At 56.9% G+C, this 16098-nt stretch overlaps 1 long non-coding RNA gene across 2 annotated transcripts; it reads left to right on the top strand.

Annotated features, from left to right (window-relative positions):
• Nucleotides 1-974: 974 nt before the first annotated feature.
• LOC141949238 (uncharacterized) lies at nt 975-3219 on the top strand. 2 transcript variants are annotated; one of them, XR_012630700.1, is made up of 2 exons: nt 975-1943; nt 2121-3219. It is a non-coding gene; the product is annotated as an uncharacterized LOC141949238 (long non-coding RNA). The 2 variants fall into 2 exon arrangements; XR_012630699.1 differs by having other exon boundaries at nt 2118-3219.
• The last annotated feature ends 12879 nt before the right edge of the window (nt 3220-16098 follow it).

Below are 16098 nucleotides of genomic sequence, written 5' to 3'. Positions count from 1 at the left end.
GGTGCCCTGGCTGGCTTTGTGCCCTGGCCGGCTTTGTGCCGGGTGATCTCCCTGTAAGCGGGGCTCGGGTCTTTGGGTTTTTGCCGGCCTTTTGCCACGTTGCCCCATGGTTCGGCTGCCCGGGCAGGTGGCAAGCGTCTGAGGGGGTTGAGCAGCACCGTCTCCGCAGCCGAGGCGGGAAGCTGGGCTCCTAAAGCCCACCGTGGTGGTGAGCTGCAGTCAGGACGGCCAGCCCATAACTCGGGCGTAGATGGGAGCCTTGAAGTGCACGGCGCTCGTTGAGCGGGCCGAGCCAAGGGAGAACCCCCTGTAAGGAAGGCCGTGAGCATCCCCTGTGCTTAAGGGGAGGTGCTGGGAGGGACGAGGGACCCTCCCCTGTGAGCAGGCCGGTGTCCCTGGCCCCGGCCTTTCAGAGGCGTGGGGCTGAGACGTGCAGGGCTGGGCGTGCCCTGCCCTAGCCCTCTTTCTGTGTGCTGTCAGCCCCAGGAGCAGCTTGGGAGGAAGAGAGGCACGGGGGAAGGCAGGAGGCTGGGAGGCAACGGTGCCTGCGAGCCGGGCCCAGGTCCGGCCCGGGCAGGCCTGGCAGTGCTTTGAGCTGGGCCAGCACCCTGGAAGCAGGGCTGGGGCCTCTGCTCCATCCTCCGGGTGGGGGAGCTGGCGCCTGACTGCACTCTCCTTCCAAGCAGTTCCTCTTGGAGAAGAAAGACGAGGCATCGTGAGGAGCGGTGGGCTGAAGAGAGGAGCGGGGCGAGAGAAGGGAGCTCTGGACAAAGGGGACCTCCCTGTTACCGGGGCTGCGGTCGCACGAGACCGTTGCCGGCACTTCTGGTGCCCTGGCCGGCGCTGCGCTGGGTGACCTCCCTGTAAGCAGGGCTCGGGTCTCTGGTCTTTTGCCACCTTGCCCCACGGTTTGGCTGCCCGGAGAGGTGGGCAGCCCTGTCAGGAGAGTGAGCGGCGCTGTCTCCGTGCCGAGGGGGAAATGGGGCTCTCCGGACCCCACGCCCGCCCTGTAAGCAGGGGAGGGCTGTGTCCCCGGCCCCGGCGGCTTTCTGGCTGCTGGCGGCCTGGCCAGCGTGACCCCCTGGAGTCGGGGCGTGTCACGGCATTTGTCCCTTGGCCACCCGTGAAGCCCCGCGGCACGTTGAGTCCCTGTGGCCTGCGTGCGTCCTGCGGGGCAGGTCTGGGGCTCTGCTCTCCTGCTCGTGGGAAGGGATGGCTCCCCAGACACTGGCTGCACAGAGCTCGCTCTCTCTTCCGGGAAGTTTTGTTTGTCCCTGTGTGTGTGTGTGTGTGTGTGTGTGTGTGCCTGTCTGTGTCTGTGGGTGTGAGTGAGCGAGCGAATGAGCTTCTCGTTTAGGCCCCTGTTGAAGTCGCTGCAGTGTACTTAGCTTAAACTTCCCGGGAGGGAAAGAAGGGCTCTGTGCAGCAACAGGGGGTCGGTCCCCTCGGAGCCCGCGAGCGGAGGGCGAGTCCCGGCTTGCCCCTCCTTGCCCCTCCTTTCGAAGGAGAGAGCGAAGCCCCGTGGCTGTAGCGCGGCCAGCGTGCGACCCGCCTGTGTTCAGGGCCCGGGTCTCTGCCTGGGTGGCCGCCTGTCCTGGCTGGCGACCTGCCAGCGTGCCCGCCCCGTACTCAGGGCGAGTGCCACGAGCCGTGGAGCCCTCTGTCCCCAGGAGCCGCTCGGCCGCCCTGTAATCAGGGCTGGGCGGGCTGCTGTAGGCAGCCAGCAGAGGCTGCCCTGTAAGTCCGGGGCTGGCCAGTGACCTGCAGGCCCGGGCACTCTGCAGTGCCGGCAGCGGCTCGAGCCCCCTGTGTAAGCAGGGGCGCAGCTTCCTCGGCCGCCGCTTTTGTGTGCCCAGCTCCCCTTTGTCCAGAGTTCCCAACTCCGAGCCCAGCTCCAGCGCCGGCCGGCACTGCACGCGTGGCAGCCCCGGAGCGTCGATTGGGTGAGAAAAGCTGATCTGTGAGGTTTTTTTTGGGGGAGGCGGGGGGTGGTGGTGGTGTTAGGTTATACGGGGTTGCGGGTGGGGGGGCGTCTGGGATTCGGGTGGTGCTGTGGCGAGCTCTGTCCGGGGGCCGGTGTCCCTCTCAGACCCGACAGTGTCCTTCTGCCGTTGCAGCAGCTGGTGGTGAACAAGGAAGAGATGACCTTCGCGTGCAGAAGGACCTGCAAAGGTAAGAGCGAGCGGGGGGATGAGCGGCAGCGGGCTGCCGAAGAAGCGAGAGAAAGCAGTCCTCAAGCATCCCTGCCCCTTTGGGGATGTTTTCTGTGCCTCTCAAGCAGGTACTTGGTTCATGGCAGTTCCTCAGAGTTTTAGAAACTGCTCCAAATCCACCTGAAGTTGACTCCCTGAAGTTGTCAGGAAACTCCTTTTTTTTAGTTTGGTGTGGCCGCACCAGCTGTGGGGAGAGGGAGGGCTCTGCAGCCACCCGAAGTGTCCTTTGAGGCTGTGTGGCATGCCGGGGGAAGAGCAGTCGGGAGCAGGGATTTGGAGGTGGTTTCCCCTGTTCTGAATGCTTCTCTTTCAGCACCTGCACAGTTGTGATGTAAAAAGTGGAAGTGTTGAAGCCTGAGCAGCAGGCCCTGAGCCGAAGCTGCTAACTCAGTATGTAATCATTAGCGAGATACGTATGGAAGACGTAGCTATCTTGAATGTATATTTATCTTTGCGTGTGGATAAAATAACAGGGTCATGGAGACCGTTGTCTGTCGCTGTGGCCTGATGCGAGACCTTGCGCCTAATGCAATTAGATAAGCTGAGGAACTCCCTTAGCTTCTCCCCTGAGCCCTGGCCAGGCTCTGGGGGAATCTAATGTGAGATTGAAACCAGATATTTCCGCTCAAATCAAAGGTGCCAGCTATTCTGGCTTGCTGATTTTTGGGTATATAAGGCTGGACCCGCTCACAGCGACTTTGGAAGCCTCACCTACGGGTGGACGCACCGCGTAGGACTTCCCACTTGCCGGGAAAGGCTCTCCAAATCCTCGCTGTAACCGGGGCTGCCCAGCGCCTGCGGGTCTGGATGATGGGAACGGGTGCAAGTGGTGATGGGTCTTTCTTAATCGCTATTCCCTCTCTCTCGGGTAGTAATGATTTGATGCATTACCCTGTATTTTCCTGTTTGTTTGAGTGCACTATTCTGTGTTTTCTTACTGTATGTTTTCTGTATTATTCTGTTACATTATTTAGTTATTTCTAGTAAAAGATGCCTGCGCTTTTCATTCTGGTGTCTGAGTTTAATTGATACCCCTAATCAGCAAAACAGGGGGAGATCAGGTGGCGGTTTCCAGAGACGAGGTTGGTGGTGGGACGGTGTCGCCGTAGGAGCGATTTTATGTTGGTTTGGCTTTGGGCTGAGCTGTAGCCGGCGGGGCGCTAGTTCCTGGCAAGGGGATGGACGGGCGAGCTGTCGGGGCCAGCCAGAGCCGCAGCTGCGCGTGTTCCGCACGGGACTGGTGTGCAGAGCAAAGTGGGGAGGGTTTCTGAGAGCGGACAAGGCCCTGGCCTTCCCTGACTGTCTCGGCCTCCATCCTTCTGCATCTCGAGGCTGAGGAGGCCGTCAGTAACTGCAGTGTTCCCATCTCCTTCCGAGAAGCGCTGCAAACCTGCGCCTTAGGAAAGTCAAAAGAAAGCGTCACTGCCGCAAACTTGTGAGTTTGAGTGCCGCTTCCACAGCGAAGGTGTTCGTCGGAGTGGACTGGGGTCAAATTGCTGCCCAGTTGGGGGCAAAAGCAGGAAAGGTTCCTTTTGAGAAATGCAAGGTGCTGCTACCGGTAAAGGTGTAAACGATCGGCACGACCGCTTCACTTCTTAACCTTCTATTTTAATGCCGTTAAAGTTGAGACAGACCCCGGAACGTGCCTGAGCGAGCTGCCAAGAAGTGCAGCACACCCGTGAGCTCCGTGAAGGAAGTGAAGCAGCAGCAGCAGCTGCCACTCCACAACCATGGAGTGTTTTCCTCCACTCCCTCCCTTTCTCCTGAACTTTCTCTAATAAAACTTGAGCGGTTCAGGAAGGGTTTGCCCTGCCTGTGCCCAAACTTGAGGCAACGGAGCCCCGTTGTGCTCATCTGCAGCTCAGAAGTTGTGTTGGCAGGTGAGTGCTGGCGAGTGGGAGTGGAGGTGGCCGGGGGCAGTATCCCCCCTCGGGGGGCAACATCCCCCCTCGGGGAGCAACTCTCAGAGAATGCCCGGGAACCAACGACAATCACGTGTCAGGCTAACGCTTTCTTTCCCTAAAAGGCTGCAGAGCCTGGCTGGCTTTTTTCCTTCTTTCCCGAAAGCCTTGCAGGTGTGAGTGACGGGCCGCCGCCCGAGCACCTCATGATGTCAAACGCAGTGGAGAAGTAGCTTGCACTTCCACCAGGATCAGTCTTTCTCCAAGAGTTTCTTCAGATCTCGTATGTAGCTAAAAATCCCAGGTGAAGACTCAGTTACCCTTCAGAAATACCAATTACGATTCGTATTGCGGTAGCGCTGAGGAAACCAGTGCCACGTTCCATTTGACATGGACTCACCTACAGAGATCATCCCTGTGCTAAGTCCTTAAAGACATACATGCACGAGACCCAGACAAGGGTCGTTAAACCCTTTTGACAGCTGGGGAGCCAAGGCAGAAAGGCGCGCGTGCTGTTACTAGCGCTCCCGTGGTAAAGGTTACACTGCTCCGACCCGCTCTTCAGTATTCTCTGGTTTCTTCCTCTGCCCCTTGCAGGCGTTCGACAGTGTCCTTTATCCCTGAGGTAACCCCTCGGGTTCCCCATGTTTGTTGTATTTCTGTTTAAGTATTTTCTTAATATGGCCAGTAGTTATCAGCAAGCAGGCTCTAGAGTTCCCTCTTTTGGCTTTTGCAGGTACAATAGGGCCACCGGGATTCCAGAAGCCAATCCTTCCATGAAGTTTGCCGCAGTGTACAAAATAAAGCAAAGAAGTACCGGGAGTGGTACACAGAGGGAAACATATTCCTCTTCTTCCAGCTATGAGGGCCTGTGGTGTGGAATCACGTGAAGCGGTTGTGATGGCTTGAAGTGTATGGTGGTGCAGTTTCAGGCATGGTTATGGTATTGGGGTGGTCTGCCCCACTGACAGGTGGTTAGATAGAGTAGATATTGAATGAGTGTTAGTTTCAGAAGGTGTCTATCCCTGTATGTGAGGATGTTTTTCATTTTAGGGTATATTGAATGTAGCAAGAGTTAATGCGTCTTTTAAAAACAGTGAAGAAACTGTTGAGCAGGGGGACTTCTTTATCTCCCTGACCTGGTTTATTGTCGCTTAGTCCTGGCTGCTCTGTCAGGTGATGTTCATGGCCAGCGTTTGGGTGGAGGTTAGGCTTAGGCCATGGTGTTCGCAGGCAGGGTGATTTTGGAGGCCTTCAGGAAGCAAGTTCTGAGGAGTGCCGCAGCAATGGGGCAAGGAAGTGTTGTGGGGGTCAGATGGCCGGGTGGGTTTGCTGAGAGCAGGGGGTGGTTAGTGGGGTAGCTGAATGAGTGGTGTGTTTAGAATGTGTTTGCCTGTGCATGACTGCGCAATGTAATGGTTTTTTCTGTTGTAGTTGGTGTTTCTTGAATACTTAGGAAAAAAAATATAGAATAAAAAATGCCAGCGGGGGGATTTTTTTTTTCCCCCTCCGCTGTTTTTTTTTTTTTTTCCCTGGTCCCGGCTGCTCTGTGAGGCGACGATCGTTGCCAATGTTTGGATGCGGAGCGGTGTAGGGACTGAGTTTTTGCAGCCAGGGTGATTTTGGAGGCCCCCGGGAATAGCGTTCCCGAGGAGCCATGCCCCCACGGGGTGAGGGCGTGTTGTGGCGGTCAGGGAGCGGGATGGCTTTGCTGAGAGCAGGGGGTGGTTAGTGGGGTAGCTGAATGCGTGGTGTGTTTACAATGTGTTTGCCTGTGCATGACTGCGTAATGTAATGTGGGTTTTCTTGTTGCAGGTGCTGTTTTTTGAGTAGTTAGGAAAAAAAAAAAAACAACCCAACTGGGGGATTTTATTTTTCACCCGGGTCCTAGCCACTCAGCGAGGTGACAGTTGTTGCCCATGTTTTGACATGGAGCAGTCTAGGGATGGCGTTTTTGCAGGCAGGGTGATTTTGTGTGGTCCTTGGGAATGGTGTTGCTGGAGTCACGTATGTCATAGTCTCTAAACAGTTATGAATCTAGTTAGTAAAGACATGATGCTAATGGTCATGTGTGAAATGACCATAAATGCTGTGAGAGGTAATAGTGGTAGGTAAAGCACTCATCATGGTTGTAGGGGTTTTGAAGTCCATAAGTTTTTGTGTAAGGTAGGTTCAATAAAGGTGTATTTGCTGTTGGTTCCCAGGTTTAATAAGTATGTAAAAGGTGGTTTGTAATGTGCATGTAGCGAAGGTGCTTGCAGTGCTTGTAAGGTTTCCAAAGTAAATAAAGGGTTTTGATCAATGTAGGCTCAATGAAAGCGTATGTGCTCTTGGTTCGAACTCTAATAAAGAAGTAAAAGCTGTTTTGTAATGTAGCTTTAATAAAGGTGTGGGTGGGGGGGTTGGCTCCAGTGTGGTTTTTTTGGATGTGTGACTTGGTCGCTCTCTCTCTACCTCTGTCTGACTCTGCTCCTCTGTCTTACTCCTTATCTAACTTTGCCCCTCTGTGTCTGACTTTGACTCTCTGACTGTCTGGGTCTGACTTTTGTCTTTGAGTCTCTCTGCCTTTGACTCTCTTTCTGCCTTAGCCTCCGTCTGTGTGTTTGTCTGTATTTGTCTCTCTCTGTCTCGCTTTGACTCTTTGTCTCTCTCTGTCTCCCTTAGTCCCTCTCTGTTTAGTTAAGTCCCCCTCTATTTAGTTAAGAGGGAATTATTAGCAGCACAGGACCGTGGTTGTGGCCTGGGAGTAATGAAATATATGAAATTTTGATTTTAAAAAATAAAATTGATTACTCCTAGGCATTTTGGCCACATGTTCTTTTCCATACACAAGTCTTACACCACTACAAAATGAACCACCCCCAAACAACCCCCCCTCCACAAAACAACTTCACCTCCCTTCACAGCTGAAAAATCACAACCCAAGCACAACGCAACCACACCCCTTCCACCCACCCACCCCCTAGTATCTGCCCCAAGTCACTGTTTCCGCGCGGACCCTATTCCGGGTTGCACCTGACCGCGGGTCACTGTTTCCGCCCGGACCCTGTTCGGGATCGCACCTTCCCCCGCGGGGTCATGCTCGGGAAGTGCCGCCGCCCCCCCCCCCCAACTCCGTGCGCGCTGTCGGCGAGTGCTCGGAGCGCAAAGCGCGGAACGGCAGCGCCGGTGCCGCCCGTGAACAAGTGCCGGGGGCGATCAGCGGCAATAACGGTCAGTGCTGCTGCCTCTTGCCCTCTTCCAGAGGCTGCACTGAGGACACGCTGTCTGGCCTTAATCCCGGTGCTGCTCGCTAGAGTTACCGCGGGGGGGAGGGAGGGAGCGTGGGCCGGGCTGGAGGAGCCCCAGGGGCGGGCAGTGAGGCTGCGGGCAGTGGCCCCTCCCTGTCCGGGGCGGTGCTGGAGGAGGAGCCGGTGCGAGCCGAGGGAGCAGCAGAGAAAAGGTGAGCGGGGCCGCGCGGTCGGTCGCCTGGCGGCTGCCGAGGAAAGCCGCGACGGGGCGGGCCGTGCAGTGCAGCGGGACCGGCGGCAGAAGCCGCTCCGGGTCGGGGCCGGGCGGCGGCGGCGCTTCCCGGGGCCGCGCGGGGCCGGGTTTCCGGGTGCGTAGGCGGCGTGGCTGCGCTGTAGTCACGTGAGCGGGGCTTCCGGTCGGCCATGTTGGCTCCCCGGGGCACGCCGGGAGCTGTAGTTTTTGCGCACTCGGCTGCCCGGCAGCTGCGTCGCTCCCGCGCGTGCGCGGCACAGTCCTCGCTACCGGCGCGGCCCCACGGCGCAGCACGAGGGGCGGTTTTGGGGCGGGTTCGTGCGGTTTCCCGCGGGCTGCCCGCGGCTCCCCCAGGACCGGTGTGCCCGTGCTCCGGCAGTGCGCATGCGCGGTGGCGTCTCCCGGAAGTGCTGCAATCCCCAAGCGCTTCCCAAAGCTGCCCGTGGGGCTCTGGGAGTGCAGGGCTGTGGGGTGGCTGCATTCCCCCCACCACCACGCCTCGGCATCGCCCGTGGGGACTGCGGAGGGGGTCAGAGAGCAGACGGGGTGAGCTGTGCCGTGGGCCAGAAATGGAGGCAACGTTTTGCTTTCCTGGGGCTTGAGAACAGACGCGTGTGGCTGATTGAGGGGCTCAGAAACAGACGGAGTTGTGTGGCTTTGGGCTCAGAAACAGAGGTCAAGTCGTGCATTTTTTGGGCTTGAGAAGAGGCTCAGCAGGCAGGTTTTTTGGCTCATAAAGAGGCACTAAGGCAGCTGGTTTGGGGGCCAAAAGCAGAATGCAGTTTGGCTGGTTTTGCAGGTAGGTGAGAGGCGGAGGGTTGTGGGAGGGCCCTGGGGGCTGCGGGGGAAAGGAGGGGGTGGGGGTCAGGGTGGCATGGGACCCCGAAGCTTGGGAGGCCGGCGTGCACCAGGCCAAACTCCACGTCTGAGGTGGTCTCTGGGGGGAAACACGCTTTTCAGACCTACGTGCCCTCTTCGAGTTCAGCAATTATTTGTACGCTTCTTAGAATAATTATGACCTGATTAATAATACAAAGTAATGAATGCTTAGAGAACATACAAGGTGGATGTTTACTCCTAATACTCAAGCTCTGACAGTGATTGATTTACAGCCTTGTCAAAGCCCAGGCTGTTGCCGGTAGCTGGAGCCTGTGAGGAGAAAGAGCTGAAATCAAGCGGAGTTTCAGTGCAAAGTTGAAGCATCACCTAGCCAGACCTGTATCCAGCAGGAGCTGGAACGAGACAGGGTGTCCGCTGTCTGGAGCCGGCATTAGCCAGAACTACGATTCTCTGCGGCTGTGAGGAGCAGGAGCTGCGCTCAGTCGGGCTGTTGACTGGCTGCAGCACCCCTTGGCTCGACGGCGGAGTCTCCTCAAAGAGCGCAGGATTTGAGGCGAGTTGGTGAGAGAGAGAGGAGCAGCCGGGCAGGAGCCACAGAGCGAGTGATTGCTTCTGAGTACGACGGATGCTTTATCTCTGTGGTTTCCTGGCTTCCACGGGAGATGCTGGCTGCAACACCTGCTTTTTGGGGGCAACACGGCACTTCCCGGGAGGGTGCTGTTGCGGTAGAGGTCAGTGCTGGCTGGCGTGTCGGTGACTGGCGGCGCTCTGTCTTGCGGGTGATGGAGAGGAACCTGGTGAATGCAGGAGCATCCCAGTGAGATGACGTGCTCCTGATGAGGATGGATTCTGGAGCGTGCTCTCTGAAAGGTAAGTCAAGGGGCAAAAGCCGTGGGTAGGGTGGGGCCAGCAGAGGCTCTACCATCAGGGCTGTGGAGAGGGCTATTTAGGCTTCCTTAAGTCTGTGGGAAGAGAGCAGGGTCTGTCCCACAGGACATGCATGTTCTGGCCTGTGTCAGTGTCCTCGTGTCATTTGTGGTGTCTGTGTTCTGTCTTGTATGCGGTGCCTTCCCCACGTCTCTGTGGTGCCCCGTGGGCTCTCTGCACGGCGCATGCACCTTGGTAGGTGTCCGTGGGGTCTCGGATGCCTTGCTGCTTTGGAAAAGAGCCCGTTGAGCACTCCCCATCTTGTGAGTGATGCTTACAGCATCTTTTGCATCACAGATGTTTGTGGAGGGTTGCCTTTGTGGAGGAGATCTGGGCCAGAATGACAGCTCTGCTCTTCAGAGTTCTGTTTCCATAGAGGTCCCTCCCCTACAGCACTTCACCCGGTCCTCGGCCTTAAAGCCCGGCTCCTCCCACGTCGGTTGTTCTGGTTGTGTATTGCACTGCAGCACTCGCTGTCGGTTTTGACTACGCCTTGCTTTGCAGGGCTTTGTGTTCTGCAGGTGACACAGGGCCATCTGGATCCCCAGAGAAAATCCTCGAGCGAGGTTTGCTGGAGCGTACAAACGCAAGCGAAGGAGGAGTGGGAGCCGGGCCCGTTGCGAAACATCTTCCTTGGCTCCCGGTTAGGAAGGCTTACACCGTGGGGGCGTGTGGAGCAGTGACGCTGCCGAGGCGCACGGTGAGGCAGTTCCAGGGGTGGGTTTAGAATGGGGGTGATCTGCCACTGTGGCAGGTAGGCAGTGGAACAGATGTTTGGAGTGAGGGGTGGATCGAGTGGCTGTTGAATGAGCGTCAGTTTCTGAATGTGTCTAACCTTGTGCGTGTGAAGTTTTTTTCATTTCAGGTTGTATTTAATGTTGAGATAGTAAATGTTTTTTTAAAATTGTGTTTAATAAAAAGCCCAGGTGGGGGTTCGATGTCTCTCGTACTCAGACAGAACCCTTCCTCAGGCTTTCTCTGTGCCCCTGAGCTCTCTCACAGTCTTCACTGCTGTCTTGGATGTCTCCATTCAGTCGCTCATCCCCTGGGGACATCTGTACGTTGCTGGAACGCCTTGACTTTTGCACTGTGTCCCAGAGCCGCCCTCTGTCTCTCTTTCAGTCTCAGCACCCTGCTCCTGCTGTCATCACACCTACTGAGGCCAACCTCGGGCCCCACAGCCCCCTTTTGGCACTGTGGCGCACTCTGCACCCTCCTTCCTCCCTGAGACCCTTTCCTGATGCCACCTTTCATCTGCAGAACGCTCGCGTTGTCCTCTGTGCTAGCTAGGATACCTACCTGGTCTGCTGAGGACACCTGTAGTTTCTTCAAATCCCCTTCGGAATTCTTCATCATGTCCTTGAGCATACTTTTGGCTGTCCTCCTCTGCCCTCCTGAGACTCCAGGGCCTTCGCCGTGTCTGCAAGGCTTCTTTTCTTACCCTCCTAACTCCTCTACTCTCTACAACGATGTCTTCCGAGTCCTTTTGCGTACTCCACCGCGCTCTTGTGGCACTTCAGCTCCCTTTGGATTTTGGTTTTTGGTGCTCTTCAGAGCACTCTTCTCTTACTCTCTGGCGTGTCAGCCTGCACACGTATGTGGGTTGGAACTGCCCTGCCTGGGGGCACAGCGATGTTGGTCAGGGGAAGAATAGCACTAAGAGTCTGTAGTTAATGTTGATTTGCCTGGACTGTTTAGGTACAGCCCCCTCAGAGCAAGCAGCCTTCAGCAGCAGGCAAGGATGTCACGGGGATGACCGGAGCTATCTGGGAGAGGCTGCGGGAGTGGTAGTTGAACAGATGGAATCTCAAAGGTGTTAAGGCTCGTGTGTGTAGGGCTTAATGCTGTTTTGTTTCTATGTTTTTTTTAATGGCAGGCTGTAATGAGACCCTAGACAGTGTTCCTACATGGAGTCAAGAACTCTGGAATTGTTAAGCTGTCACTCAGCATCTAGGTGACTTGCTTAAAAGTTTTTTTCAGATCCAGAGGGACAATATATGCACCAAAGAGTGACAGAGGCAGCAAGCAGGTCACTGTAAGAAGGTGGGTCAGCGTGTGGTGTCGGAGGAGAAGACGTGACTGGTTGCTACATGACTGGCTTATTGGTTTGGGGTTTTTTTTGTTTTGAAGGTGCAAAGCAGGATATCGGCACCGGAGGTGACTCGGGCAAGGTGAGACGCGTGAGCTGAAGTAGCAGTTATTTTTCATGTGTCGTACTGTTGGTGAAGCTAGAAGCATCTCCTGTTGTCTGTGTCTTACAGGTGGTACCCAGGCCTCGACGTGGGCGACCGGTAAATGTCAGAGGCAGGGTGGGTGAGCGGCCAAGGTAATGGGACAGGAGATGGCAGTCAGTGTGGGCAGGCTGCAGGTTCAGCTTGTGCCTCTCGCTTTGGTTTATGCGGGTGCCACATGTAGGCTGGGAGGGGCGAAGCCGCGTGCCGCTGAGCAGTCCAGGACAGCGAGGCAGTTGTCGGCTGGGTCAGGGTTTCAGTGCAGAGAATCACGTGGCAGCTCGATGAAGCATTTCTCTTTGGTTTTGCAGGAGCCGGGCACGCTGCCTTTGGAATCGGACGAGCGTTTGAGGTGAGCTGGGTACTAGAGAGCAGGAGCACGGGGCTGGTGATTTCTCGCAAGCACAGTGGTAGCTCTCTGTCTTTTGGTATCGTAGGTGCCACGGGCCACGCTGGCCGCAGCGTCCGACACTGGACTCTGCACAGAGCAGCTGAGCGGAAAGCCCCGTGGCTGTTGAGGTGGAGGGTGTTGTGACAGAGGTGTGTCAGCTGACGTGATGCTGACTGTTGGCACTGTTGGTTTTTTTGCAGATGAAGAGGAACCTGGCAGCTGCAGGAATGTCCCGGTTAGCTGATGTGGTTTTTGTTGAGGATGGATTCAGACCCCTGGCTCTCTGAAAGTTGAGGGATGAGGGACCGGTGCCCTACAGTGTCTAATCTTGACTTCAGTTAGAAAGAGACTTTACAAAATGGAAACCTTTCTCAAGGAAGTTTCATTTTATGAACTCTCCATCAGAGTGGATCTTCAGAGATGATGTATTTGGCAGTAGTACTCTTGGGCGGTGCAGCTGGCCAGACGTCCCTGCTAATTACGGAACACACCAAACCCGCCCCCCGCCTTGTCAAGTTTTCTTTGTGTATTTTGGAGATAGACAGTCTAATGGTATCAGCTCACAGCTGGGCGAGTTCAGGGAATGCAAAAGGAAAATCAAATACTTACACATCTAATAAAAACGCTTCTATAAGCATATGCCCACCTTTACACTAAAGAGTGAAGGACTGAGCTTTATTCTTTATTCTTTGTTTTAGCCTTTAAAGTTTTACACTTCACTTCTGATTTTATTGACCGAGCAAGCAGGATGTGCAGCAGCAGCAGCAGCAGCAGCAGCAGCAGCGCAAGGGCCGCGGCGGATCCGTCAGCCGCAGGTTGTGATGACGGTACGACCTCGTCCTGCAGCCTCGCAGGGTTCCCTCCCTGCAGCCCTGCTGTAAGGACGGGATGAGACATTCCGACACCAGCAAGAGCGTTTGTTTTTATGGGCACGATGTGCTCGGGATCGTATCGATCAGCCTTGCTGGTGATTTGAGGAGTTGAAATCGCTCCGGCCTTGCCAGGGTGTGTTGTATGTGGAGCTGACCTGTTCACGCAGAGTCCTCCCTGAGCTCCACTGCTATTCCGTCCCTTCTTCTGACAGAACTTTCTTCTGTGATAGTTTTTCAAGATGCTGGAATAGGATTTGGGGTTTTTGTTTTTCAGGTGTGTTGTCAGCATCTTCTGATGCTCGACAGGTCCCCCCGGGCCAGGTTTGCCTGGCAGCCGCTAACCCCCTGACCGTGGGGCCAGCCCTGTGTCGCTGCCACGGCACAAAAATACCCCAAGCACCCTGATTCTGGGTCTGCAATGGGAGGAAAAAAATACAGGGTTTTTTGGGGAAAAAAACTTCGATTTGGGGCTCCTGGGAAAGCCAAACCTGCCTGGCTTGGTGCAGCTGGAGAGCAGAAAACCCACCATTTTCATGCACAAAACCAAAAATCACCAATTTTGATGTTGTGGAGAAGTGCTGAAAAAAAACAAAATGGAGTATTTTGGAAAAGCAAAAACCCCAATTTTTGTATTGCAGAAAAGCAAATAAAAACCCCAGACCCAATTTGGGGAAAATCTGGGGTGAGATGGTGGCTGTTTGAGGGGCATTGCTGGGGGTTCTCTGGTGTGGATTATCTGGTGAGGGTCAGTTCTCCAGAGTGGATCATCTGTTGGGGTTGTCCCAGGTGAGTGATCTGCTGCGGGTTATCCCAGGTGGACTCCCTGGTGCGGGTCATCCCCACCCGCGTCCCCCCACGCGCGTTTCTACCCACACGCAGACCCCGCTGCCGTGTCTGCCCCAGGTTCCCCCCCCTCCCCGCCGCGTGAGGTTTTTTCCCCCCACAAAAGGTGGGTGTGTGGTGGTTTTTTCTTTTATTAAACTATTTGTATCTCAACCCGTGAGTTTTCTCACGTTCCCCTTCCCGTTCTTTCCCCGTCCCACTGGTGGGGGGTGTGAGTGAGCGGTTGTGTGGTGCTCAGTGTCCAGCTGGGCTCAAACCATGACATGAGGTGAGTTGCCAGCCCTGCCCGGCTGATGCTTTAGTCTCTCCTTGTTATTGCCACCATCCCGATGGGCCGTCCTCGTTCTTCACTGCTGCTTTCTAGTGCCTGTTGCTCTGTAAGCAGCAGTGCTCACACTGTGCCCGCAGACCCGTCTGCCGACCTCTGGGACATAACTCTGCCAAAGAGAAAGAGCTAAACGGCCCCGGCACAATCTGCAGCCGTTCTGCCTCTGAAGGGACCCGCCGGCCCTTCTCCTGCCCCTTCCTCTGCCCAGGTGGGCTGGGAAAGTACGGTTGTTGCAGAAGCTGCTACACACCCTGGGGTTCCTTCTTAGGTTCCTTCTGTCGGCTTTGCCCTGTGTCTGGGCTGCCGAGGCCATCGACTGCGCGTGGGACACAGGCAGCCTGTAAGGCTTTAGCCCAAGTCCTTCCTCTCCCCTTTGGGCAGCAGCGGTTCTGCCGCTGCTACAGGCAGCCGCTTTCTTGGGGGCGAGGGGCTGGTACGCAACAGGCCGCTGCCCGCTCCAGTCAGAGGAAGAGGCTGTTCTCCGGGCACCAGGCGCAGGGCAAGCGGAGGGACGTTCTGCGCTGCCGATGGCTCTTCCCGAGGGAGCTGTGCTCTGGTTTTAGCAGAAAAAGGTGTCGGTCCCAGGCAGCCGCGTATGGCTGTGCACAGCTATTTGGCCGGTGTCTTGCTTGTTCGAGTAAAGGCATATTTCTTGCCTTGCAGTCCTGCTGACAGGTCAGACATCCGAGTTACAAAAGCCTTTTGCCATCAAAGCAAGATGACTGCTCGATTTCCACCAGCACTGTATGTTGGCTGTGTTGCTAGCTGAAAATGGCTGGCAGGCCAGGAGATAGCTAGAGGGGTCTCAATTAAAGAAAGCGAGGGTTGAAGTGCGTGTTTTAAGGAGGTGAATCAGGCAGCCGAAGGCACTGAGCTGCTCGCCTGACCCAGTGGCAGAAGAGCCCCTCCAGCCGACCAAGTATTGCGTGTTGCAGGCAGCAAAGTGCTCGCTGGTGGGAGCGGCAAGGAGCACAGGGCTCCGCGGCTGCCCGGAGCAAAGACGGACCCTCCCGGGCTCTGCGGTCCCTGCTGAGGACATCTCCCAGCCCAACGGGCCTCTCTGCTTTCCCTGCCGCACGGCTCGCTGCGCGCTGGAGGGCAGGCTGGGGAGGAACTTTGTGCGGCGTCTCTTCTCGAAGGGACAGGCCCTGCCCAGGGAGCCTCGTGTGGATGCCGGGGGAGGAGAGCAGAGCACCGGTAGCCCAGAGGTGAGGAAAGGTGCAAACAGCCCCGCAGAGCCCGCGGGTCCCCAGGGTGTCATCGGTGCTGTGCAGCTCCGCCGCTGGCACCGGCTCTGCTCGGCCGTGCTGTTTGCTGCTGAGCGCGGCCGCCGCCCTGGCACAAAGCAGCTTTCCGTCTGTGCCCTGCTGCCTTCAGCACCTGCTGTGCTGCCGCCGGGGTGAAAACTCTCTCTGCAGTGTCTGCTGCCGCGCTGCCGGCGCTGGGGAACGCGAGCCCTGTCCGCCCGGGGAGCAGTTGCCGCGTTGGGATGGTAGAAGGGGGCTGCTGCGGGCGTCATTTCTGCTGCCGGGAACTGCTCCGAGGGGCGGGATGGGGCGATGGCGCCGCCCGGCGGGCAAATGTCGGTACTGCAGCGCGGGGCCGGGCTGGCGGAACGGCGCGGCTGTTTGCCGTGTTCTGTGCTGCCACCCTGTGGTTAAAGCCGGGAACTGTAGCCCGGGGTCATGCTCGGGAAGTGCCGCCCCCACTCCGTGCGCGCTGTCGGCGGGTGCTCGGAGCGCAAAGCGCGGAACGGCAGCGCCGGTGCCGCCCGTGAACAAGTGCCGGGGGCGATCTACGGCAATAACGGTCAGTGCTGCTGCCTCTTGCCCTCTTCCAGAGGCTGCACTGAGGACACGCTGCCTGGCCTTAATCCCGGTGCTGCTCGCTAGAGTTACCGCGGGGGGGGGGGGAGCGTGGGCCGGGCTGGAGGAGCCCCAGGGGCGGGCAGTGAGGCTGCGGGCAGCGGCCCCTCCCTGTCCGGGACGGTGCTGGAGGAGGAGCCGGTGCGAGCCGAGGGAGCAGCAGAGAGAAGGGGAGCGGGGCCGCGCGGTCGGTCGCCAGGCGGC

This window comes from Strix uralensis, chromosome 13 (assembly GCF_047716275.1).
Source record: "Strix uralensis isolate ZFMK-TIS-50842 chromosome 13, bStrUra1, whole genome shotgun sequence".
Classification (NCBI taxonomy): domain Eukaryota; kingdom Metazoa; phylum Chordata; class Aves; order Strigiformes; family Strigidae; genus Strix; species Strix uralensis.
This window is presented reverse-complemented; position numbering and strand designations above follow the sequence as displayed.